This window comes from Symphodus melops (assembly GCF_947650265.1).
Source record: "Symphodus melops genome assembly, chromosome: 15".
NCBI classification, from domain to species: domain Eukaryota; kingdom Metazoa; phylum Chordata; class Actinopteri; order Labriformes; family Labridae; genus Symphodus; species Symphodus melops.
The window spans coordinates 13267781-13295018 of record NC_136705.1 but is presented as its reverse complement, the minus strand read 5'-3'; the positions used below and the strand labels follow the sequence as shown (position 1 = coordinate 13295018).

Below are 27238 nucleotides of genomic sequence, written 5' to 3'. Positions count from 1 at the left end.
GCGCCTATCGTCTTCACGTCATAACTGGGGGCCCAGGTAGCTAGTTGTGACAATGTAGCATTATAGAGCAGTGTTTGAAGTCGGCCAGTGACAGCCTGCAGTGTAACCGCCTGTCACAAGGCTCGGCTTTGAAGTCTGTCGTGATGAAGGAGAAAAAGGGATAAAACATAATGCAATCAAATTACAGGGTTGTATCAAAGTAGTATCTGCGACTTAAAGATGGAACGAGTTAGAGGAAAAAGTCTGTGAAGTGTTGGGGCGTTAGTGTGGAAGAATAGGTAACTTTTGCAGGACACTTAACCTCCTGATACCCCTCTGAATGGCCCTTTTAATAACGACACCACCTGCCGTCTCGCTGTCATGAAGCACTCTGTTTATTCCTCACCTGTATGGACCAACATGGGACCATCCCTGGGTTGGTTAGGGGTCACGGTGAGGGTCTGCCTCAAGAGACAAGGTATTCTGGTAACTCTATTCCAGACTTTTCAGACAGCGCTAGGGCCCTCAGGGCCTCTCCACCTTCTCTGGGTTTTAATTCAAACAAAGGTTTAGCAGCGACAGGAGCTTCCCTGAGCGGACAGATTAGGCTATCAGTTTCCCCACTGTTGTTCAGGAATGAGAAAGCCAGGCCTTCCTTTCACTGGAGGAGAAGATCTCCATCTGGAAAAGGGGTTTGGAATCAACGAAATCAAAGTGGAGCTGAATGAGCACACATATTTGTTCTCTAGTGTGTGTTTAATTTAACGTTTAGCCCTTTAGTTTAATGAAAGATAGACAGTTGTAGTGGGAGCATATGAGACAGTATCACTTGCATTGTTTTTGGGGGGAATCTCCAAGACAGGTTTATCCAGTCCAGCAGAGCAGAGGGCAGTGAATTTTTCTGGGCTCTAACCTGCAGCTCTCTTTGAACAGCGGGGAATCCTACTCAATCACTATAAGGAGGTCCGCTCAGCCCGCTCATATTTTAACCAAGAGCCCCACGCCATGGGGTGCTGTGTAACGGCCCGTCAGTGGCTGTAACCTAAGCGCCAGAATTGCTTTTTGACGATGTACCCAGTGTTGTTTTAAGAGCCCCTGTCTGTCCTGCCCAGCCCCCTCTCCCACAAAATATGATTTTATCATTTTTCTCACTTACTCTTCTCAGCAGGGGCGGCAAAGAGGAGTAAGACAGAGAGGGAAAAGTAAAAGCACTTGAGCAAGGCAGATAGAAGTGATTCAAAAAATGAGATATTACGGCGGTGATTACTGCAACACAAAAAAAAAAAAGAAGAGAAGAAAACCTCAAAGTTCCTTAACAGGATCTGGCCTTCGAAACTGAAGCCAACGTATTCCACTTGAGAAGTCCTGTGGGTGAAAATGTGAGCAGGCTTTTAATATAAGAGCCGCAGACGTTACAAAAACAAGATCCTAAGCTGATGTCATCCTGAAAAATCTGGCTCGTTAAAACCTTAAACCTTCGCTAAAGTCTTTATGCTCAGAATACATTTCAGAACATGTCTCATTCAAAATATAGCTTGCAAATCAGAATGTAACCAGTTTGAGTCTCTATTTTTTCCAATCTGGAAAGAAAGTAATAACTTTTTTCCTGTTATAATGAAACATCTGTGCATAAAATCATGCTGAGACCATACAGTAACATCATAAATCTTTTCATTAAACATTAGGATGTAACAGCATGACATCCAAAGATTCTTAACAACCTATCCACGGGTTGATCCTGAAAGCAGGGAATCCTTTTCTATCTTCCAGCATCTCTTCTTCCTTTTAAACATGTTCTCACGTCATGCCTGCATTAGTAGTTGACACCTACTTTAGAGCTCTGAAGCGCTGTGTACATGCAACCACAAGTGGTGTTACTGTTACCAGTGATCATCTTACACACTGCCATCAGTAGGCAGACTAACAGAGTCCCTGTGTAGTTTATCCATCACATCTTCATGAGCCCTGTTTGTTTGGCCAACAAGAGAGTTTCATGCAGTTGAAGGCAATAATGAAAAATCTGTTTGACTGAATGGTCTTTTTCTTCTTCTTCTTCTTCTTCCTTTAATTTTAGTGGTTGTTGGTGAACCAGCTTCAAATTCCATTACTGCCACCCAATGGACTGGAGTGTTGAGATGAATGATCTGCTGAGGATTTTGTCAGTTTCTACTTCCTGGTTGTACCATTTTTGTGGAGGGTGGGGACAGGAGGCTGTTTGTTTTGTTTTGTTTTATTGAATGTATTTACCTTAAGTTGTTTTTTGCATGGTTGACTTGTTTTCTAATCATCTGTTCTTTTTGTAAACTAAAACTGAATCCTTAAATGTCAACTAAAACAGTTTTGGCAGGGTTACATGTATAGACCATATGTCAGTATTGGGCTCCCCCACTGGTGGCATTGTCCAATTCAAATTTTACTGGGAGACTACATAAGGTGTGCTTCTGCAGGGTTTCGCTTGTTGTTACTGTTCTGTTTTGTTGCTGCTTAAAGTCATACAAAAAAGCCAACAGAAGACAGCTTGTTAGCAGTTAGCAGTTAACACTCTGCCAGCTACACATAAATCAAACATGAAGAAATGTTAGCATCCAGCTGAAGTCCTGTGTTTACCCACCTGACAAATGTAAGTTCCATGTTTATCCAACTTTTAGCGCCATGTTTGTCTTCACTCACTCCAGGGAAAATATCTTGGCTTTTGGGTTGCTAAAAATTTAATAGTGTTCAGACGCTGGCTATAGCTGCTCTGTCTGTGTGGGTTTGGTAGGCACAGTATGTTTTTAAGATGATTTTTTTTGCTTGAAAGTGCGACCCATAGCAGTGAGAATGAACTATACAATGAATCTGTTGGTTAAAATTTATTGAAAATAAAATTATAAAAATAAAATTCTTGAACAGCTGCAGTGTTGGGAAGTAAACGTTTGATTGTTTGGACTATAATTAAGCATTACAGCATTTACAATAAAAGTAAATCTAAATTCACACATAAATATTGATCAGTTTTACAAATGGAAGTTTTGCAACTTTGTGGCTTTCTTTAAGTCAGAACAAGCAGCAGTTATTGAAGTCTTCTGTCTGTAATCATGATAAATGAACTGCAGGTAAAGGTCAACACATAATAAAGTGCACTGTCTTTGCCTGACATTATCAAGATGAGATACATTTATTTTTCATTGATCTCGAGCAATAGGTCACAGACTGATTTGCTTTAACAAGCTTTGATTCCTCTGAGACGAACTGTTGCCGTTCACGTCACTTGCTCAAGGACTGAGACTTGATATTTCCAAAGCTTGCTTCCTAAAAACCTACCACTCTCACTCTCCTCACCGGAGAGACATGTATCCTCAGATCATTGAGGCCCTTGTCCTTCCTGCACGCCCTTAGCCTCTCACACTGCTCAGATCCTTCTTTCACCCCTCCAGTGCCTACCTCACCCGAGATAATAATGAAGAACATCATTTATGCAAATGTAATTAGGCCGAGGAACATGATAGTGGAGCACAGAGAGCCAATGGAAATTTATCACTGAACACTCAGGCTCTAAACATTCAATTAAAATATTGAATTTCAGCGGATTTAATCTAAACGTAATAAATTAAGCAGTGGTAGAAGGGCTTGCAATAGAGCGAGCCGACATTTGGCTGTCAGTACCACACTTGGAGATGGTCATTGATTCCACTACCACCCTCTAACATAGAAATTGAGTACGCAGACAGAAGGTGGTGTCTGGTCTTTGTATCTGTTTAGTTTAAACTATGCTGAGAGAGGCGTAGGGTGTAGGCTGAAGAGAAATGTTTTTGGTGACTGTTACATGGTTTAGAGACACTGTCAGTCTTAACGAAAGTTTCTTTTTCAAAGTGTATGTCTGAGAAAGCAGTGAGAAAAGATCCCACATATGCTGGTTTGAGTAGAGAGAAAACAAACACAATAGATGTGTTTATTTGTAAAGCTAACAAAATTGAATTTCCCTCTGGAATAATAAAGTCTGTCCGTCCGTCCGTCCGTCCGTCCGTCCATCCATCCATCCATAATCCCACATGGGGAAATTCGGTTTACACTCTTTCTAATGAACACACACATAGGCCGAGATACACACTCGTGCACAAATAGGGTCCTAGTGACATGCATTAATGGAGAGGTCTCAGAGTGAGGGGGCTGCCCACAGCGAGCACTCCAGAGCAGTTTTGGGGTTCGGTGCCTTGCTCAGGGGCTCCTCGGCAGTGCTCAGGAAGTGGACTGGCACCTCTCCAGCTACCAAACCAGTTTCCGGACTTGGTCCATGCTTGGTCCATGCTACTTGAACCGGCGACCCTCCAGTTCCCACCCAAGTCCCTACAGACTGAGCGACTGCGGCCCCAACAAAGGAAATTAATTATCTGATAAAAAATTAGGCTATAATCGGTACTGTACCTGCATGACTACTATATTGAGGTTTAAACCCTTGACTGAGAAAAAGAAGTTGACATAGCTTCTTAATTCTAATAGTGAAGCCATTGCTGAAGTACCTTAAACCTGTATGTTCTTTCTAATAGCAAAAACTGTCACGCACACATGGAGAAAACGTCTCTACCTGTTGCTGCGGTGTTTTACAGCAGTGGCCTAAAGTGGAATTTTTGTCTCTTTGTGAGGGATTCTGAGAATTAGAAAAACAGGTAGATGAGAGAGCCTGCATGCAGCGGCAGTACATGAAAACAGACACTTTTTTTTAACATTAGCGATTGTTAATGTACTTTGGTAGGCACATAACATAGATTTATGAAGTCTAAAAGGGGCATAATATGGGACCTTTAAGAATGAAGCATTGACATTGTGTATGGATTCACCCTGTAGCGTCACGTTTCTCTCATTAAAAACCCCTATACACAGCGTTTTTAAGATCTGTGTGACACTTTAAGATTTGTAGTAAATGTATAGATATGATTAGCGCATCCAGAAATGGTCAATACATGTTGTTCAGACATGTATCTGAAGCAGCACTGCAGCCTCAGTCGAACCACCGACTTACAGCTACACTTGCTAACTAAGATATGGTTAGTTTGAGTCCACAACTTTGCATTGTCTATCCTCTTGTCATCTTCAGATCTACCATTTACTTTAAACATGGACACTTCTGGCTAAAGAAAACTTAGGTAGCAACAGCAATGAACGCCAGACTATGGCCCTCAGTGTTAGTCCACACACCAATGCAGGACATCTTGGTGGCTATGTTAAAACAAGCCCAGCTAAACTCACTCCAGCAAAAAGACAGTAGTTTAGGCAGATCTGATTTTGCATTTCAAAATATAATTGATAAGAGGCTGGAGGGTGAACCCATAAACCATTAAACTATGCAGAAAAAACAAAACAGTGACAAAGTGACTCGATTATAGTTAATAAATGTTGATGTAATGAATATTGATCATTGGAACTTTAAGTTGTATATCCAGCTTTATACAAATTCTGCTTACTTTGGCCAAAATCTTTAGCACTGTACTGCTCCTCTACACATCACAATAACAACAGATGTTTGGTAAATTCAGTTGAACCCTCACTGAAGGGGCTCATCCAAGGTGTTAACTTGAGTCACAAACAGTGTGTTTTTATTTTCACCCTTTGAGTTGGGTTTGGAGATAGTAAGAATGTCGGATGTGTTGATTGTGGATGTGTCTCCTAGGTGATAAACTTTTCACTCCAAAGGTGACGAGAGGTTGGGAAAATGTGGTTCACACTGCTTTGCGAAAGTTCAAGTCCATATTTAGACACGGCGAGTAACAGGCGTACATGAAAAATACAAATATTTTGCCACAGTGTGTGTTACTTGAAATGCTTTACCTACTTAAGGAACTAAAGTATGATGCATCTTAAACACATGTATAGGCATTAAAGTCCGTTGGGTGACCAGTGTAGCCTGCTCTTGATCTCTTATCTCTGTATCTGCTTAGTGTAGCTCGTTCCTCACTTTACTAAAGCTGCAAACTCAGTCTCCGCTCTTACAAACAAATTTGCAAGCTGTACGAACACATTCAAAGAACGGCTGCACTCTTGAGAGATCTTCTCACAGCCCATGCTGTGAAACAACATCAGAGTTTGTATCTTGAAAAGTGTTTACACATGGAGAACATGGCTTCATGGTAATCAGCTGCCATTGTCCCAGTTCTACTAATATCACATTAGAATTTAACCTCCAGGGGGGGATTCACTTCAAGTGTGAGATCTGTAGATGTTTAATAAATCAGACTGGGAAAAGAGTCCCTTAATAGTTGCATTAATGCTCTTTTCTGTCCCCTAGTCCCCCCTGCACATACTGTGCATAATATCAAACATGACCTGATTCTTTCCCCATTTCCATAACGCCCCTGTGGATCCTGGTGGCATTTTGTCACATTTTGTGCTGCATTTTAAACACGGGGAACAGTATCAGTCTGATCCCTACTTCAGAAGATCCTGGGTTACATTGCAGATTTATCCTTGAAATGTGCTTTTAATGCAGATTCTATATTACGGCAATGTAAAAGGCTTAATAATGTTAACACATTTGAATCTCAAACCTACCCAAATGTTTAGTACAGTATGTTGTTGAAGTCGGGATATTTTTAAGGCTGCTTTGGCCTGCCTGAAAAAAACGCTTTTTCCATATGGATTTTAGTTTTATAAAGAATATATAATAGAACAGAAAAGGGTTTTCCCCATGAGAGACTTTGATAGAATCAAGATTACATGCCAAACGGCCTTAGCAAAAACTTAAAGTAAACGTCTGCTGATATAGACATAACAAATCAAACTCTCTAAAAGTATGGCTATTTGTGTCTCATTTTCATGCTAGGGAGCACAAACAAAAGCTAAACTTGCTGTTAGCCATGTAGTTGGATATCTGTTGTGCACTATGAGCACTTGAACCCAAAGCTTTCCATTATTAACTTTAGTCCGGACCTTGTTGTGTCTTGGATCTTACCATCAGACACCAAATACCGGCCCTCCAGCTACTGATAGCCCGCCATGATTTATTTAGCTCTAATTAGCTGCTTTTCATTCAAAATAATGAAACAATAGACTGGAAAAGACATAACTCATCCTTGCATCTTGGCCAGTGTTTAGTCTGGGTTGCAGAGGTTGACCCACCTTGCTGTATTCGATAGTGCTACAATTCATTATTTACTAAAGATCAGGTTTTAAAGCAGTGCTGTAGTGCTGTTTCATTGAGCAGGGAAAGACAATGAAGACTTGATACAAGATGTTTTTTTCGCGATCTCACTTTCAACCACAGAAATAAATTATTCTCACAATCCATTTAGGAATGAAGGATATCGAATGAATGCAATATTTTACACGTCAACATTTTTGTCCATCTTTCTGTAGAGGGTTTTAAAATTAGATACAGTTCTTCCAGATTTGTAATAGTTTGACCCCTTTAAAATCTGGCCAATGAGTTCGCCTCATGTGACATCAACCCCCCCAAAGTAAGTATGAGAAAAAAAACACTGTTCTTGCATTGGAAATAAATAATGGAAGAAACATTAGTCAACACTGTCATCCATAATCTGAATATACAACTTTGCCATTATTTTGTCTAAATTTTTAGCTTTTTTATGTCTTGCATAGACTCAACATCCCCCTCTTTTTGTTGCTAGTCAGTATGTTCTCTGATGTATTTCTTTCTCTTATCCTTGATTAATCAGTAACTTACAGAGCCACACACAAAACAAACACAAATAAACCAAGTCAAGTGGTGTTAAGCATTTTGGTTATTGGATATTCACAAACAGAGGAATAGAAAAAGGGGAAAAAAAACAAAGACACAATGATGGTTGCAGTGTTACAGTATGTTTAATCTTATGTGACAAAATATAAAACACGTGTGTAATATCATGTCCTGCTTAAAAAAAAAACATTTTAATTGCCAAAAATCTTGCAGTGTCTTGTACTTCTGCCGCTGTTTTCCAGGACCAGACTTTATGAGTCACTACATAAATATTTTATCTGCGCCATAAATATAACTCCAGTCTATGATGTTAGTTTTGGTCAAGTGCTTATTTTGGATCATCAAGAGAGCTATGGAGAGTGAATTGCTTTTGGCTCATCTATCTTTTTCACTTTTCACCTCTCAGCGTCTGTTACTTTTTCTCGGCTGGAGATACAACTGATTATTATTGGCAACGTGGAAAGGACACACTAATAGCAATGAGAGACAATGTGAAACAGATTACTTTCGAAAATGTATTTCAGCGTTTGCTCAATGTTGCCATGTTATGTTAAGACGTGATTCTGGGCCACTTTTTACTGGATATGCTCTATGGACCATTTGTGATCCGTTTAGTAGCGCACAACTCTGACTCATTCTTACTTCTATGTTAAATGCACTCTGTTTACTTTGGACAAACACTTTTTTTTTTTTTACAATGTTTCATCCATCTCTATTACTTACACTTTCCTTCATTGTGTGTTCAGGCTTTAAAGGATTCCTCAGCAGCTCTTATTACGGTACATTCCTCTGCTTAACTAAGACATGCACTAATTCCCTGCCTCTCTCATTATAGATGTCCTAATGTTTTATTAACTTACGAGACTCTAATCAGCTCTCTGTTTTCTTCTGTTGTTACACTCCTTCCCTCTGAAACAGAGCCTGTGTGTACCTCCTTATCTGACGCTGCCCACTGTGCTCGCCAGCCGGCTGCCGACAGGAGAGCTGTAGGTGGCAGACGAGGCCAGGGAGGATGTGTTTGTGCATATGTGTGTGTAGATGAAAGCGCCTTTTGTTTCTGCCTTTGTGCAGTACTCATTATAACATGCACATCTTTGTGTGTTTGCATGCACAAAGTGTTAATGTGTGTGACAGGTGCGGACTCCTATGTCAGGGGTGAGGTCACACCCTCCATCGCAGCCGTAGGTGTCTGCAGAGGTTCGTATCAGCTCAGCAAGTGAAAGGGTGGACACCTTTTCCCCCCTTCTACACAGGCGTACACACACCCAGCCCCCTAGCTATCATTAGGCTTTACACTTACAGCAGGGCCTCGAGACAACTTGGGAAAACTTGAGCACATGTTTTTAGCGGTGCATACAAATGTAAGCGATGCGCATTTGCTGCTGGAATATCAGAAATGTCACAGAGTTTTAAATGCCAACTATCAGCAAAGATGTTTACTGAGTGGCACAATAAGGTGATGAGTATCAGCTGTTTGGAACTGAATGTGTCGCCAGTTTAATTAATCAACATGCATGACATCTAAAGGTGCAACCACACCTTAAGTGTGCTTTTTGTTGGTGGGGAGCTGCTGTTGTGAAGAAAAGTTACTTTTTTCTTCAAAGTCATCACTTTGCAATCAAAGTGATCTAATAACAATAGAACCTGTTTGTTCAAACTACCATACTCTTTGGCCTCTTGCACCAGTCAAAAGTACATTATGATATGTGTGCCTCAGTTCAGACTCAGTCTTTCCTTTCCAAGCATGGGGATGTGATGGCTGTCAGATGGTTGAACCCTTGTCCTTTCAGCCATAAAGCCCTTTGTGGAATCAAACATAGTGCACATGGAGGAGAGCGACCATATATCATTAGGTATCTCAGTGCAGTTATTTGGCTCAAATCGCTATATTCACTTCTGCTCCAACAGCTCCAAGGATGCTTTATGTGAGCTCATGCTTAAAATCAACATCGGAATGTCTGCCTGTCTCGTACTTGACCCTGGTTTTTTTTTCTAAAGTCCCAAAAAAGGTACTGCAATAGCAGCGAGGTATTATTTTACTCATCTGTGATCGACTTTTACGGTGTAACACCTTCTCTCTTTTCTTAATATAAACCCATCAGCAGTTTCGCTTAGAAGTCATATAGGTAAAAACCCAAACAAAACACAGAATTTGGAGATGTAACTTTAAATGTTTTACTGAAATCATGCTGCATGCAGAGTGGGACATTTGATTTACACTGGAAGTTGTCATTTACATCATAAACAGTCTGAAAAACAGGGCTTTAAAGAGTAGTTCCCATTTAACTGCCTGTCTATTGCTTCAGCATTCATGACCTTATATGGGCATAAGGGACTGATGCGCAAACTATGATGTCCAGCCGAAATACACATATCCTTATTTTTACTTCATTTAGTTTAAGCCTTTTGCAGTCATATATCACCAGTAAAAAATATTTCTGCTGCCACGATAACCTTTTCAATATTGGAGTGTATGTTTTTATCATATGGTAGGATAAACAGGTTCCTAGAGTTACACTTTAATTTCCTTTCCTTTAATTGTTCTGATTCTGTTCAATCAATATCTTACAGTGTATAATGAGGAAACGTATCCTGCCCTATTTTACATACTCACTCACAGATGACGGACATGACTTTGCGAGGATGCTCTAAAACATTTCAAGACATTTAAAACTTTGGTCAAAACATCTAAAATTGGTCAACCACGACTTCTTAAGTCCCTTGATATCAACTGTCAAATCCTGTTTCTTTTTCTGAGTCTTTATTTAGTAAATATGGTAGTTATTACACAGGTCTCTTTTGGCAAAAATAATTGTCTTTCTTGTGTTCATTTTAGTCGCCATATGCTTAAATATAAGTCTGTAAACTTTGACAACTTCTGAAAACACTATTTCACGCTGAAGGAAGGTATTGGTTACAACAATACAATTGGCAATATCCATCCATCCATTTTTCATGTTGTCTGAGCTCCTCACAGTATCTCTAAGGCTGCGCACCCTCCGAAACTGTATTTTGGAGGGTGCGAAACTCATTCTGGCCGCCAGTATCCGCGATGTTATTTTTTGGTGGCTTATGACCTGGAAAACGCTGTAAGGACATTAGCTTGATGTCTTGTTGCTTTCGGATGTTACCGTTCAAACACAGCATGGGTCAGTAACCTTAACAGGTCTTGTTATGTGTTAAATATGAAAAACAAATGTGCAAAGACTTTACCTATTTAGCTCATAAGTTAACTTCCTAGCACTTCTGAATTTCAAATAAAAAATCCCATTTGTGAATCAGAGCAGACCCATAATTGTTAATCTGTTTTATCTGTCACATAGGCAAAGATTTCCAGTAAGAAAACTAGTTCCAGTAATTTGTAAGCACGTGTGCAGGTGTATATTTAAGCATAAACTGCAGTTAACCCACATTTTTCCATAAATCGAAAGTAAACAAAAAACTGTGTTTTTCTTTTCAAATGTATATCAGGTGCCAATTATGAATCACGCAATTGATGTGTTTGGTGCATAAAATGATTTTTACACATAAAACAGGTGGCTAGAATGGTTCTCAGCTTGCTCTCAAGCTGCCAAGATCACTTTTTTAAAATCCCCTCACAGCACAGGGGTCTCCTCTGCTGTGGTGTCACAGTTCGAGCCTACAGTATTTATTTACACTGTCTTTCTCTCACACATTCCTTCACAGTGAGCCGGGCCTCAGGCTGCCAGCAGAGGACGTGAAGTGAAGACAGGGAGCCAAGGCCGCCGTCAGCTCTCAGTGGTTAGAATAACCCAGAAAAACCTCCAAGGAAGCAAGCTTGGATCAGAGCAGTTAGTGAGGTAACATTGAAGATGACTGAGCGGATGAGTTAGAAATGTTGGGAAAAAAAAATTATTACAGTCAAAAATATTAATTTGGTTTGAAATTCACTCAATCTTTATTTACTTAGAATATGTAATTGTTTACCTGTAATAGGTAGTTTTACCATGAATGTGTATGTTTACTTTTTTAGAAACAGAATGGGAATTGAGTTTATTGCCAAGTAGGAATACAAATGTGAAAAAGGAGCCATGTTTTGTGCAAAGTGATGAACATTGAAATAAAATAAGAGATAGTCTACTGTACACAGCAAGTCAGTGGCAGGAATACTGTCAAGAAACTCACATGAAATAAAATAAACCACTGAACAAATGGACAAAAGTATTTACACTGTGATCAAGCTGTCTATTTGTAAAGCAACAAACAGTAGATCTAACTTCAAGAACCCAACCACAAAAACTCCATCAACCATTTTTTCTCTCTCTGTCATTATTCCCACTTTTTCCAAATAACTCTCTCACTTTTCGTGCGGAGTCGAATTGATTTAACATATTTAGTAACTTTACACGTAACTGCCTAAACTTGTGCAACGACCAGTAGAACATTTTCCAAATATATTAACTGTTTTGCAAGAAACATTTTGTAGGTTTAAAGATTGATTGATCGTCAATGAAGGTAGGCTTTATATTCAATCAGAGTTTATTCTAGTGAGGAAAACAGTAAAAAGAAGGTATTGATGAATAGATTCATAATGATTAATACACCTTTAAAAAAACATATCCCACTTGTATTCCAAATGTACATTGCACATGACTTCTTGGATAAAAGAAGTATAAAAAATGATAGGCTTTATACTTGTTCAATATCGCAGTGTTTCCATTCATATACAATGCATGGGTGTCCCCTGTATTCGTTTCAAATGTCCTAATCTGACACTTGAGTTCTCTCCCATATGGGTATAAAATCCCAATTACAATCACATACTTGTCATGCATCAAGACAGAAAACACAACAGCAAGCAAATTACATGACCTACTGCTGCAACCACATCCACAAGAAACACTTGCTATTTATAGACTCTAGAAATAAAATATCACATACTGTATTTCTCTAATCTCTCTCCTCTCACTCAATATTCCTCAAGTTTGCGCTCCCCTCCTTAGTGCCGCTGACATTGTGTGTGCTTGCCTTTGCCACGTGCGCAGGAAGGACACACTATCAGTTTTTCAAATTACTTATTGGTCATGATCAATTAGCAACATTTTAAGGCACCGCGGTAACCTTGCGTAAATACACTGGCGGAGTTCACCACCATCATGGCTGACAATTAAATTGGTCTGTCACTGCTGGGCCCTCCATTAATCTCAACTTGTCATTCTTGTTTATGCTGGTTAAAACGACTGTGTGGGTGTGTGAGAGGAGTTATCTCGAGTGTGTGTGTGTGCGTGTGCGTGTGTGTGGAGGGGAGGTCAGATCAGAACCATGATGAGCGAAGTTGGAAGTTGTGTGTATATACATGTGTCATATGCACATGTGTGTTTATTTGCATGAATCCCTATGTGTACATGTGCAGAAAGTGTATATTTTCAGTGTGTGCATGGACGTGCCGTATGTGGAAATCTTTTTAATCGTAGCTGTCATGTTGAAGGCAGTTGGCACCCTGAATCCATTACCTCATGCGTCCTTGAGTATTTTCTAAATTGCTGCGAGATGTTTAGAGCCGCTCCTAATGACTTTCATAATCGAGCTGTAACATGGCCATTTTCGCCGTGTGAGAAAAATTCCTACTCACTTAAATACCCCTTTACATTAATTAAATTGGACAGAAAGGCTTTTGTATGTTTTTTTTTTTAGTTTTCAAACTGTTATCTTCCCTGTATTTCCTCTCCTGAGTGCATGATATGCATAATATACACAGTTAGACGTTTAGCATAGCTGTAACTATTTAATCAAGTTTGATTGTTGTAGTTTCATTCACATTTTTGTTTGAGGGGTTGTAATGGGATCTCTTACCGAGTGATGTAAGCACTAGGAAATGAAACATACAAACAAACACTCTCCCACAATGGAAAACAAAAAGCACATGCACACAAACTTAGTTTTGTGCTGCTGCTGACCTTTCACCCTCCTCACTGTCTTCTGACCCCCCTGGTGTGATCCCTCCATGGGCAGGAGGGTGGGTTAGCATTGGTCACGTACCCTCTCCCCCCCTCAGCGCTCATTGTTTCTGGGTGATTGTATCTGACTAAAGACGAACAAAGGGGTGTGTTGGCGCCCGCGGACACAGGCTCACCCTGCTTTATATTTACATATGAATGTCAACCCTTATTTTGTCTCTTGTCTCGAACATACAGCCTTTCGAAGTGATATGAGGAGAGAGTAGATTTATCAGTGTGCATGTGCATGTGTAATGACAGTCCATGAGTAAACGGTGTGGCCTAAATGAACTGGTTTAAAACCTTCTCTGTTGACAGATGGGTTTTCAAAACATAGCGGTCTACTATTAGTGTTGAATGATTAAAAGCAAAATATTAAGTCTGTTTTCTATCTTTTTAACTGCTGATGCCTTAATGGAAAATATGTTTCAGAGAAAACAAATGTGGATTATCTATTATCATATCATAGTTATTGTTTATTTGTGTGTTTTCTTTTACTTATCTTGAGGTCATATTTGGAAGGGTTACACTCTAAAAGTTTAGATTATAGAAATGTTTAATTTCGAGGGTTTTTGAATATATAATCTCTCATGAGTTCAACCTCACTCAAAAATTATAAATTTGTAAAGCAACTTGAGCCATTCATGGCGGCTAAAGGCTTTTAAAAATAAAATTAAACCAGTTGTTTCATTTTAAAAATGTGAAACAAATGTTTTGGATGTATCTACTGTTACATGGATCAAATGAATGGTTGAATAGACTGCACAGTCCTAATTTATAATCCTTTCTTTAATTGCTGCCAAGAACAGACCAATTAATGGTAATGAATTGAGAACATTTGCACATGGCAGACTTTTTATTTTCTTAGCAGACTGTTAGTGTCAACCATCAAGTCATGTACCTTTGATTGCTACACACACACACACACACACACACACACACACACACACACACACACACACACACACACACACACACACACACACACACACACACACACACACACACAAATCCCGCACTGACACCAATATATTAAGCCATAATTAGCAGGGTGTCCATGCTTGAGTGGGTGTGTATTGAGCAGTGGAGTGGACAGAATGAGGAAGGGGGGTCATGCCAATGTAGACTGACTCGTCAGAAACAGACCGTGGGTGAGTGGCATGTGCACCCATAGGATGGACACAATCCTCGCTAATTAAGGTTCCAAAATATTGTGTGTGTGTGTGTGTGTGTGTGTGTGTGTGTGTGTGTGTGTGTGTGTGTGTGTGTGTGTGTGTGTGTGTGTGTGTGTGTGTGTGTGTGTGTGTGTGTGTGTGTGTGTGACCGACATATCTCATCATATCAATGCAGCGCAGAATGACTAATCGTGCTTTCCGTTTTTCCCCAAATAAGACTTCTAGCAAGGATATCAGACCTCAAGACAGGGTCCCACATAGTACAAATTCTGTAAATCTCACGGGTCCGGCCCCAATTCTAACCCTAAACTTGAATATCTCAAAGTGTTTGACTGTTAAAACCAAAGAGAGAGATCAGGGAGAAAGCACAACCAAACATGTGGATCAAAAAGTCATTTTTACTTTAACAGCATGCAGAGAATAGACAAGAACTTGTTTTATTATGATTTTAGGTCAATATAGTAACGTCAAATGATGTCAGTAGAATGAACAATCAACAATAACAGGGTCAGTTAGTAAAAAGTGAGAGAACATATTAAAAAAAGTTTGTTTGACTCAAATTCACACCTGTGTCATTATATTCTTTAATTTTGTTGCCTACACATTGACTCGACTGGGATTATATGACTTGTGTGTATGCTGCACTTCTGAAGTGGAAATGACTGCACAAAAACATCCACCAAACTAAAAGGATATTTTGCATTCTACTTTTCTGAAAACATTCATGAAACAAAGTACATTTTGTTAGTGTCTGTTGTCATTCACAAAATCTTACTGCAGAAAGCTCCTCTATAAAGTCACTTGCTTATAATTGGATGGTGGTGGCTGTGTTTACAATTCATGCATGCAGATGTGACACCCAACACATCTGCATATAGCCACAGTCTGCCTGCAGATCACGGTCTGGTGTGAGTATGTGTTTGAGAGGGATGAGATGTTTGAACACTACTCAACCATCAGTGTATGAACACATTCAAACATATGTATATACATATATATATGCATATACACGACTACTTAAAAACACACACAGTCAGCCTGTGCCTCTCCTTGTTCCAGCTGAGTAAAACCAGGCCCGCGTCATTTCACCTCAGGGTGCCTACTAGGGTCAAAGGTCTTGTGTAATGGGCCAGTGCATCTCCCAGCACAGTAAGCCTACTCCTGGAGCTGACACACTCCACCAGTCCCCTCCCCACCTCCTCGCTTTTTATCACAGACCGACACAAAGACGAGAAGCGTGTGTGTGTGTGTGAGTGAGTGAGTGTGTGAGTGAAAGTGTGTGAGCCAGTTAAAGATCACATTCAGAGTCTCAAGTTCCTAAACCACAATGTGACAAAGAGCTGAGACCAGTGACCAGCTCTGTAAGTCTGCATTGTGAGCAAAGAGCATGGCAAATATCCAGATGCTGTGTTCAGATTATTCTCTCAAAGAATCACAATGTTAGTCAAGGTAAAGACCCAAAGTATGAAACATTAGCTTACATATAAATATCTGGGTTGACATGTCCCTGTAAGTGCTTTAGAAATGCTCATCTCTTTATATTTAACAGTTGCTGCATCTATTTATTTTTTTTACTTTGCCCTTTATATAACTTTGAGCTGAATATTTTGATTTGTATTGTACTTGTGAGATTTTCCTTTGTACATGTGGTATAAAAATTGTTGACAGAAGCTTTTGAACCAGAGGAACTGGACCTGACTTATACAGAGGGTAAATCATTGTTACTTTTGTATATTTACAGATTTTTCATCATGCAAATATTGATATGAGAAATGAAGAACCGTTACTGGATGAGAAATCAAAAAAGTAATATTCTGGAAAATTCTCAGTGAGTGGACGAGGTTAATTAACTTTGTATTACGTGACCGGTGAGCGACTGGCGTGATGGTCGTATGTAGTAAAGAGCCTACTCTTTCCTCACTGCAAGTCGATTCTTTAGCACTCATGTGTTGACTGTGAATATTTTCAATAACATGTTAAATCACCATAAATGCAAAAACTGCATTTAAAGCATCCAGCGTAGTCTATGGCCTGCCCCCTGTATTTTGTGTGTCTGCAGCAGTGACACAACATATTTCTAATAATCATGTTCAGGCTGTACTGGTTTGATGTGATACTCGCATTTGCTTTGTAATTTATTTCTGAGTCTGTGTGCAGAGTTTGTTTTATGACACTGTGGTTTGATGGTGGCAGTTAAAGAGCAGGGGAACTGTCAGTGCTCAGAGGGAGCAGGGATGAATAATGAGCTCTGAGAGATTATGAATGATGGTTTGATACAACATTGGTTTAGCTTCCTCTTTAGTTTTACACAAGGTCATGTCAGTTTTATATTAAATATATGACACTCCTAGAAATGGACCAGTTTGGCAAGACACTCAATTTATGGCATCATCTAAACAAATGTGCAAGCTCTGTATTTATTTCCTCTATTTTACCCTTTAAAAAAAAAAATATATATATATATATGAAATTTCACAGGTTTTAAGGACTCTGTTCCACAAATGTGATCTGAATTAAGTTGATATCGTGCTCTGATGACACAAAAGGTGTTACTATATCACTTATTATAAAGCTTTAATGTCAAAACGGCCATCTCTATTATTCTCACTGTCACTTTTACGCTCAGATTACAGTATTAACTCAAAAATGTTCATTATGTCTTAAATTACTATACGTGTTTTTGTTTCTTTTTTTCAGACAGATAGTATCAGACATTTGTAACAGCAACTGACAGGTGAGACCTACACTGACACAGGTGAGCTTTTTTGTGTTAGAAAATTATTTTTGAGGGGAAATAATTACGGAGTATTTTTCTACAAAATCCAACTTATTTTGTTCAGAGTGGCAGACAATTCTGATTGCATCACCAAAGCACATCCTTTTTTTTGGTCTTTTTTTTTGTATTTGAATGATATATACGGAAGCAGCAGCTGTAGTGAAGAATAAACCAGAATGTTAAAGAGACAAACCCAAATCTGGTTTCTTTACAAGATATCAAAGTATTTTTTCTAATAAAGAAACTGAAGTCTTTTGCTTCATCCTTTTTGATTGTCCTGGTGCCATTTAAGTGAAACATTTCAAAGACACTGCATTTCCCAGACCACCTCCATTTAAAATGATAATAGGATTCATTGGAGAGACTCAGAGAGAAATGCTGTGTGTGTGTGTGTGTGTGTGTGTGTGTGTGTGTGTGTGTGTGTGTGTGTGTGTGTGTGTGTGTGTGTGTGTGTGTGTGTGTGTGTGTGTGTGTGTGTGTGTGTGTGTGTGTGTGTGTGTGTGTGTGTGTGTGTGTGTGTGTGTGTGTGTGTGTGTGTGTGTGTGTGTGTGGTAGCTAGCTATAGCTAAGTGGCGCAGTGATGTCATCGTCCTTGTATTTTCACACGGCAACCCAATAGCTCTGAACAATCCAAGGCGAGCAATTTTTGGCTCAAGCGCACTTGACATAACAGAGAGATAATTGTAGACTGTGTGTCCGTGGACCCTCCAGAGATCTGGGGGATCAAACCCTCTAGGATTTTGGATACTTTGATGACGAGTTAATGCCTGCAAAAACATTAAGCGCCTCAGAGATCACAGATGTAATGATGTAAATGTGATGCAGTTAACGGCCCCTTGATATCAGGAGATGATGTAAAGTTTAGATTTAGTCCTCAAGATATTTTGTCTCAACCGCTGCCAGATTGTTGAATATAGAATACATTCATATAGTATTCCGCTTTCACACCTTTGATCTACAGCAGCCATTAAAAATGACAAAATGAATGGTATTATTTTTGTCATTTAGTAATGGGAACTCCAGCATGCGGTAACTAACGCTGGTGAGGTCAAGAAGAACTCTGTCATTGTCATTAAAGGCTGGATGGCAGGAGTCTTGCCGATTTTCTGGACAGAATGGGAGATTACATTGACCACGCTTTAGCATGGTCAATATAATCTCTATAATAATTTATTTAGTTCTTTTTTCAGGGTGAAGAATTGTATGGTTGCACATGTTAAAAGCTGGCAGCTTTCCAGCAAAAAAAAAAAGAAGAAGAAGAAAGCAGTATTACAAAGTTCTGCACACAAACCAGCACAAGGTTACATGTGAGACGAATGATTTTGTGGATGCATTACTATGCAGTGTATGTGTGTGGGTGTTTTTTTTAATGAGTTGAGTTTCCTTAAAGTGACGTGAAGCAGGAATACTTTCGGACTTGTAAAAGCACCTTTGAAAAGAGTTAAAAGGAGGTTAACATCTTAGCAGCTATTGTTAAAACGTTGCAGTTTCCCTTCTGCTTAACACCTGCCATTGATGACAAGCTTTGTTAACCTTTTTTAATCATGACCATTAAATATCAGCCAGATGTTGTATTTGTCAGTATGAGTCATATCAGTATGATACATATATGATGATTCATATCGATGAAATGACAAGTACATTTATGTGACCTAAATATTTATTATACAGGCATTATAATTTACTGAATATCGAGTTGACTTTTACAAAGAGTTAATACATTAGTACTTGTGTATGGACTTGACAGAGCTGATAGGAAGATAAAAACAGCTTTTACACTCTCAGAGAAGTCATAAATCACCCTGTATATATTTCTAATAAAACACAACCAAAGAACTGATGAAAATACGAATATGAAAAATCGTTATGAATAAGCAGAGATCATAAGTCCAGGACGGTTTTTTTTCTTTATTTTTCCAAATGTGAAACACCAATATGACATACAGGATCTAAGCGTTTTGTGCTTTGATTTAGCAGCTCTTCAAAGAAAATGTTTACTATGTAACAGTAGTTTAAAGAGACGCTTTCAGATAAACAAGGTGTATTCAGTGTTAAAGGAGTTTTGTTGGTGGTGGTGGTCATTGTATTTTAACAAGTAGTGTAGTAATGATATTTAAACGTGTAGTGCTAAAACCACAGGTTCGCAAGTTTTTCTTATCTAAACTTTTGCTAAATTAAAAACTCAACCAGACTGAAATTGATCTGCATGTTTGTCCAAATAATCCAAATGAAATGGTCCATGCACTCGCTCTACATGGGTCTGAGCTGCATTTTAAAATCAAACTAAGAAAAACTTCATTTCAAACTATTTTGCCCATATTTTGTATTTTTGTCTGTGGCTTTATGCACATTTGATATAAAATAATTGGCTTAATTAACTGAGATTTATGAAATACTGTATTTGTTTATTTTTTTTTATATAAAATGTTATTTTGATCTCAATAATAGTCAATATTTTCCCATTTCAGGGGGTGACAGTGCTAACCCTTTTTACAGTTATATTCATACTGTCCATGTGTGTTTCAGAGCCTTTAATAGTGTTTAATTTACTCCATACTCTGTGTGTGTAACAGTGAACTGGTGTAAATAGGATCTCTATAAGCAGGGAATATGTGCTATTATTACTATTATTTATTCCAACAGGCGTGTTATGTCTGCCTGGTGTTATCTGTCTGTGTAGGAGTTCAGGCTGCTCACTCTGATTTATGACTATGGGGTCTAACTGTGTATATTTACAGTCCCATGACCTGAGAATGACACTCACTGGGTTCAACAAGGAGGGGAGGGATCGAGAGAGGGAAGGTCATGGGCTATAGCACACAAAGACACCCATGCACACAGATACACACATTAAATACCTTGTTGTGAAAGAAGATGTGTATTCCACTTTTTGTGATGGCGTCTGAAAAAAGGCCTAACATCACGCAACCACAAATTGTGTCTCACTTATTTGTCAGTCAAACCCATCTTCTGCCCTCTCTTGCATCAGTGTTTATCTTTTCTTCCATTCCATACATTGATTTGAAAAAAAAAAAACGGACATAAAGAACATGTTTTAACATGTTTTCAAATTGCTTTGTTAGGAAATGGTGACGTAAAAACATCAATCTACAGCATGCCACATGTTTTAGACCACAGCTGGCATGAGTTCAATCCAGTCCGGACAAAACTGGCCACTGAAAATGAAAATAACAACACTCTTACGGATATGTATAAAGACTCCTTTAATTCGGCAAACATCACATATTGAGTGAAGTGTTGGGTAAGAAAATAGCTCGGTGTTGAACAAGTTAAGAGCTGCAAGTTTACAGACCCCAGCACCCTAAGGTGACAGCAGTGTGGATTGACACTCCAGCTTTCAGATTATCACAGGCTCGTTTCCAGAGAGGCAAATGGTGCCTGGAAAAAAGTACAGTTCACATGAGTGTGATTAAACCGCTGGTGATAGTTTGTGCCTTTGCAGTGTTGTGCTAAAGGCTGCACTGTAAGTGTGTGTGTGTGTGTGTAACTTGTCTGTGTGAAACTACCAGGATAAATAGCACACACTCTCCTCTTTTCTCAATACCTTTAACATCTCCTCTCCCATCAGTCTTGATAATTTTCTGTACCTCTTTTCTCACCAATTCTGCCTTGCATGTTTTAAATGAAATTATTAGCTTTTTTTAACGAAATATTTTTGCTTTCTTGGGTAATTTTGGAAGATCATTCTGTTTCGTAGCCGTGCATGTGCTGCTAACCTAGAGTCAGGACGTTGTTAGCCTAGCAAAGCATAAAGACTTGAAGTCTCGTGAAACTGTCCAAAGCTTACCAACACCATCACAGAATGACTCAGGAACAAACAAAGAAACAATGGACAGCATTCTGAGCGTGTCTTCACAGGGATGCTGCCAGGTTTAAAACTTTTAGGCCTGAGTAGCCACTTCATTTTTTTTAAAGTTTGTGTCCAGGAATGATTTCTGACAAACAGCATTGCATTCAGGAATTTCTTAGTTATACCTTTTTTTTATATATATTGTGTGCGTTATACAGAACAAACAAACATGAGGCTGATATTGAGCTTCTTATCCCACTTTCAACTTCTTCTGATCTCTAAAAATCAAAGAAATAAGCTATTAATTTTCCAAAATGAAATTTCTCTCCCCCCCCCCCCCCCCCCCCCCCCCCCACCCTGCTCCTGTGTTTTGAAATTCAAGCAACCCGATTGGGCGGCCTGGAAGGGATAAACCCTGTGAAACTGGCCTCGGAGAAGGGGTTGCTGTGTTTTATGAGCCATTAAAGTTTTATTCATCCCTGCACCGAGGCAGCCTTCAGCCACGGGGTCACCATGCTTTAAATAAACTCTCATCATTCCTCCACCCCCTTCTCCCTGATATCTGCCCCCCAGCCTCACACCCAAAAAAAAAACCTTTCACCCACAGCCTTAATGGACTGTTTATTGTTTGATGTTGAAGTTGGACCTCATCATTTTTTCCCTTTCTCGCTTTTCTGTCCGTTTTACTTCCTGCTCTGGTGATGGTATGTGTTTGAATGATGTGGTTTCTCTGTATGTTTGTATTTTGTTCTATTCGGCTCATTCTGCATGTGAGTGTGAGTCTGGATGTGCATGCCTGTGCTCGCAGTACATACATGCAGTATGTCTGTAAATTCCTCCAGATTCTGACTTCAGCAACATTTCTTCTTCCATTGTCCATGGGTGCATACCAAACTTTTAAAGGATTAGGGGTGATAACATTTCTTTGAATGTTTTAATAAATATATGCAGAATAATATAATAATATGCAGAAACATAAATAAACTAAACTGTCCTAGTTATAGAACATGTTTCTTCATTTTACCCTGAACACTACCACTATTTTAGTCCAATTTCAAAACATTGTCATGCTAGATATTATTTTTGACTTGTTCTAAAGAGATACGTCTTTGTTTCATACTGTTCAGACATTTTGCGATCTCTCGCAGCGTATGCAATACAGCCTTTGTATTCACTTATTGAATTTGAGTACTTATTTATGTAAGGGAAACATAGTTTCAATACAGTGCATGAAGCCAATGTGCTGCACAGAGAGTCTAGCTGTTGCTAATGTCCAACTCTTGTCCCTAAAATTGAAGTCAGTATTTTGATGCTGTGGGGTTTAGGATCCAGAGGTTCTTCATAACGGATAGTCTTCTGGCAGAAAAACTAGAGCTTTATAATAAATAAAAAACACAGCACAACGCAAAACTTTTGGAATACACGCTTATCAAAACAGTGCACGAAAACCTTCAGAGTAGATTTAAGTGGAACATCAACTATGTTTCTGAAGCGTATTTTACAATCCCTGAAATAATTGCTTTTCTTTTAACTTTCTAAACTTTTGAAAAGCTTTTTGGTTGAGTTTTGGCATCAGATCACACTTCTTACTCATGCATCTATTAATCAAACAGACTTCTTGGATCATACCTGAAGCAGCATACCCGACTGATGCAGTTTTTTTTTTTTAAACCTGATTCCCTTGAAAAGGATTGTTTCTTTTCGTGTATTCATGGGATTTGTAATAAGCTTATCCTCATACTTTCAAGATAGAATAGGAGAGAGAGAGAGAGAGGGAGAGAGGGAGTTTTTGCAGAGTCCCCTTGCATGCTGTGTTACAGCTGACCCTGTCCTCAACTTTGGCCCCTGAACCCAGCGCAGATCTGTCATGAGAGGGAGCTGCTTAACACAAAATGGAGCCTGGTTCAAGATTCAGAAAGAGGGAGACATACACAGAGGGGGAGAGAGAGAGAGCTCCACCACACACAGAGGAGACATTTATCCTCTCCCTCTCTCTCTCTCTCTCTCTCTCTCTCTCTCTCTCTCTCTCTCTCTCTCTCTCTCTCTCTCTCTCTCTCCTCTCTCTCTCTCTCTATCTGTCTCTCTCTCGCTCTTGTCTACAGTTTTTTCTTTCTCTGCTTTGCTTTCTCTTTTGTTTTCTCTGCACAGCAACTGTTGCCCATTCTTTGCCTTTCCTCCCCCCTATATTCACCCCCTCTGTGGTTGCCTTTGGACAACAGCACGCCATCATCAACGGCCACCACCGCAGGTACTGGACCCATGGCAGCGAGGGACCAGCAGGATTCTAGGAGGGAATTTGCGAGACAAGGCTGTAATCTAAGCAAGGCCTCAAAATGTATGCAAATGATATGCACACACAAAAAGGAGCCTGGGTAGGCGAGGCGAGCGCCGGCCGAGCTCACGCTGAGCTCTGACGAAGATGAGCGGCTCAGGTCAGAAGAATGACAACCAAACACCTCCTCCTCCTTTTTTCTTCCTCTCATTCTAATTTCTTTTTTCTAAATGTTCCATCTAAGTGAAATACAAGTGATAAACATGTGAGCTAAACAGGAGTTTTATAATGCTGCTTCATGTTGTTGATATGTTGTCTGCTTGTACTAGATTATTTTTCTGTAATCCATCTCGGTAAAAACACTGTCTGATAAATAATCTAGAGTTGTATCACATCTGTAAATTTTTACATTCAAACTTTTAATTGTCTTAAATCTTTAGGAAAAAGTAAATATGGAAAATTTGATTTAGCAAACTATTAGCATTTGTGGCCTTTTATTTGAGCCCTTTTTTATTATTTGACAGTGATTTAAGGTGATGCTTCATATGTAAATTTAAACTCAAAACGCATTGCTTTTAATAACAAGTGTTTGTAATAAGCCAAGTTATAAGAGAGTGAGTTTAATTGTGTTATGAAATGCATGTCAGCATTTTTAAAACAAGGTTTAAATGGAAGTTATTTACACTTTGATGCTCACATTATGCATTTGTGTGATTTAAAATCTGAAGTATCCTGCTGTATTGAACATTCTTTTTGTATCTTAAATAGTTATTTTTTGCATCCTTGTCTTGTGTATGTATTTTGTTACAGTAATAAAACAATTGTTTTTGAATAATTTTATTTATTATTCGAAATGCAAGTCATTTCAAAGAATATATTGCCAGAATTAATCTATTGCTTAAACTATATGACTAATTATTTAGAAAAAAAACTGTGTTTCTAATCAAATTTAGTCGGAATTGTGTTCTGAAACAGGACTTGTGCAAAATAAATAGCACTCCCTTTTTGTTTTCCCTGAAACAAAAAAAAATCGCCTTTTCTAATTATTGTCTTTTAAAAAAAATAACTATATATTTTTTTTAAAAAGAGTAGAATTCACATCAGCATCGGCGTTGTTCTCCGCAGCGCGTGCTCTCCTCTGTCCTTTCTGTGCTCGCACCATCGCTCGTGCTGGATAAATGCACCGTTAACTGGCCTGTCTCATCTGACTGCCGCTTAAATAAAGAAGGGAAAAGAAAGAAAACGAATAATGGTCGACACGAGACGCCGGCATGATAATTTCAGTGAGCTCATTAAACCCGCCACCGTCCAGCCGCCTCGTCAGAAATGGAAACCTCCACCAGCTTCCACCAGCGCCTTCGGGGAGGAATAAACAAGAGGAAACGGGAGGAGAGGAGGAGAAGAAAAAAAAAACCCGTCGAGTCTTGGGGAGAAAATGAGAGTGGCATCTGATGATGTCGACTTTGACACGTGTTAATTGCTGCTCAGCTCTCCTCATTAGGAACTCTCAAATTATTTTAGCGCTCCAGGCCACAGCGCCTTGTTTGCTTTGCTGAGGAGAGGAAGCAATGTGGCCCAAACTTCAGATGGTGAGATAAGCTCAAGCGGCTTGCGCAAAAAAAAAAAAAAAAAAAAAAGAATATATAAAAAGAATAGATGTGTCAAATAAATTTAAATTTAAAAACGATATCTATATTATCTTATTATATTAATGTGAATAAGACACACTTTTTAAAATGACAAATACAAATGTTTTTATATAAAGCCTAATCTCGCAGTAAAATATTGACACATCCTTTCATTTTACTTCTTTGTCAGATTGGATTTTATTTCAATTGAATTATAGCACATCTTTTCTTCTAAATTAAAATGTTGCTGCTCCATCAATGTTCATGACAGGTAGACATATATTCAATGTATTTTGAGTGTCCTCTGTCTCTCTGATAATTAAAGATTTACAGTGAAGTATTGCCTCTATTGCTTAATCAATAACATGGTCTAAATCGATGACATTGAAGATAAAATGCGCCCATCAAAAACTGACAAAACTGCTTCACTGCACATGGCTGCATTTAAACACCAAGCTGAGGTGACTTGCACCCAATCAAATACAGTGACACACTCAAATCCTTTATGTGATTATATTCAGATGTGTCTGTGCAGATTTTTCCTGCACCTTCATCCTTCACACACACACACAAACACACACACACATTCAGTGCAGTCCTCATCCTCTCTGCTAGATTGCTTGTTACCTGTTGGCATGTATTTATATGGCCTTGCATGGTGAATTATAAAGCCTTTGTTATTGCCCCAGCTTGGGGTCGCCCACTTGTTTATGACACCAGTAATGGCTGTAATTGTTACTGTTGAGATTACCTGTCAAGAGGACCAGAACCCAGGCGTCCCTTTCCTGACAAGGGGTGACAGAGGGGGGACAAGGAAGAGGACAGGGTGTTGGGGGTTGAGAGAGATTGGGGATTGAAGGTGTTGGGGGGCCCTGATGACTTCTCCGCTGATAATCAGCTGCCGTGGCCTGTGGGATAATTCAGCTGTCAAGGCCACCTAGCAGGGCCCAGCATCAGCCGGCCGACCCCAGCTGGCGTCACTCATTTAGACCCAGGATGGGGATGGAGGCGAGGTGGGGCGGAGGGATGCAGGAGCATAAGGAGACTGAGGAGGAGAGGCAGTGTCTCCACGTTCTGTCTGACTTGGCCTTCACATGCAGTAAATTAAAGACATCATGGAACTTTTTGCAGTTGAAAAAAGAAATATTGCAGCTTTCTGAAAGGTTCTCTGGACCTCCGTTTTCTACAAACTACTGCCTTTTGGATATTTAGCATTTTACAAAGAAATCATAAAAACTGAATCCTATTTAAGTTCTTCTTTCATAAGCCTTACGTGCACCAATCTGTCTAGCTTTACATTGATAAGATTACAAATTACTTCAGTAAGGTTTACTACATTGAAGCAACATTACAACATGATCTGGCCCTGAAAACCTGAAGACTTAAACAGAGTTTTATTATTTAAAAAAAAAAAGAAAAGAAAAATGGAGAATTCTCTGTATGATGTTTTACAGCAGCAGCGTTTTTATCAGTCTACTTAACCTCCAGTTAATGTTCAGGTCAATTTTAACTTGCCTGTAACAAAATAACAAACTCTTTCAATATACAGATATTTATTTCACATCTGATCCCTGATCAGCGAACAATATTTATCAGTTCCTCTATGTCGAATCCACTAAATGTTGGATGAAGAATTTCTGCAGATTTAGGATAACAGTCATTCCTCTTACTTCCTCTTGAATCTTAAATTGATAAGGCATTATATGAAAGCTTTTTTTTTCCTCCTTAAAATGCAACGACTAAAATGGACTCACAGACACATATTCAAAGCTTAATAATGTAAAGATTAATAGTACTTAATATTCCATGAACATAAATGGAGAAATATTTCCTGGCTCTTTAAAGTCCACCTAATTCCTTCAGTATAAGTAATCTCGTTGCCTCCCTGCACACGTGTGCATCATAAAGAGGGCAACAGCAGCTAAAATGGCAGGCAAATCACTTTTCCAATGGTTTTGGAGCAGCTAT

The 27238-nt window shown here is 39.1% G+C and overlaps 1 long non-coding RNA gene across 2 annotated transcripts in view; it reads left to right on the top strand.

The window, feature by feature from the left end:
- The window catches only part of LOC306835763, an 82625-nt gene extending 58247 nt beyond the window's left edge, over positions 1-24378 (top strand). For both annotated transcript variants that reach the window (XR_013780688.1, XR_013780689.1), the window contains 2 exons: positions 11339-11463; positions 23590-24378. This is a non-coding gene — a long non-coding RNA (uncharacterized lncRNA). The remainder of the gene's footprint in view (positions 1-11338; positions 11464-23589) is intronic.
- Positions 24379-27238: the final 2860 nt, after the last annotated feature.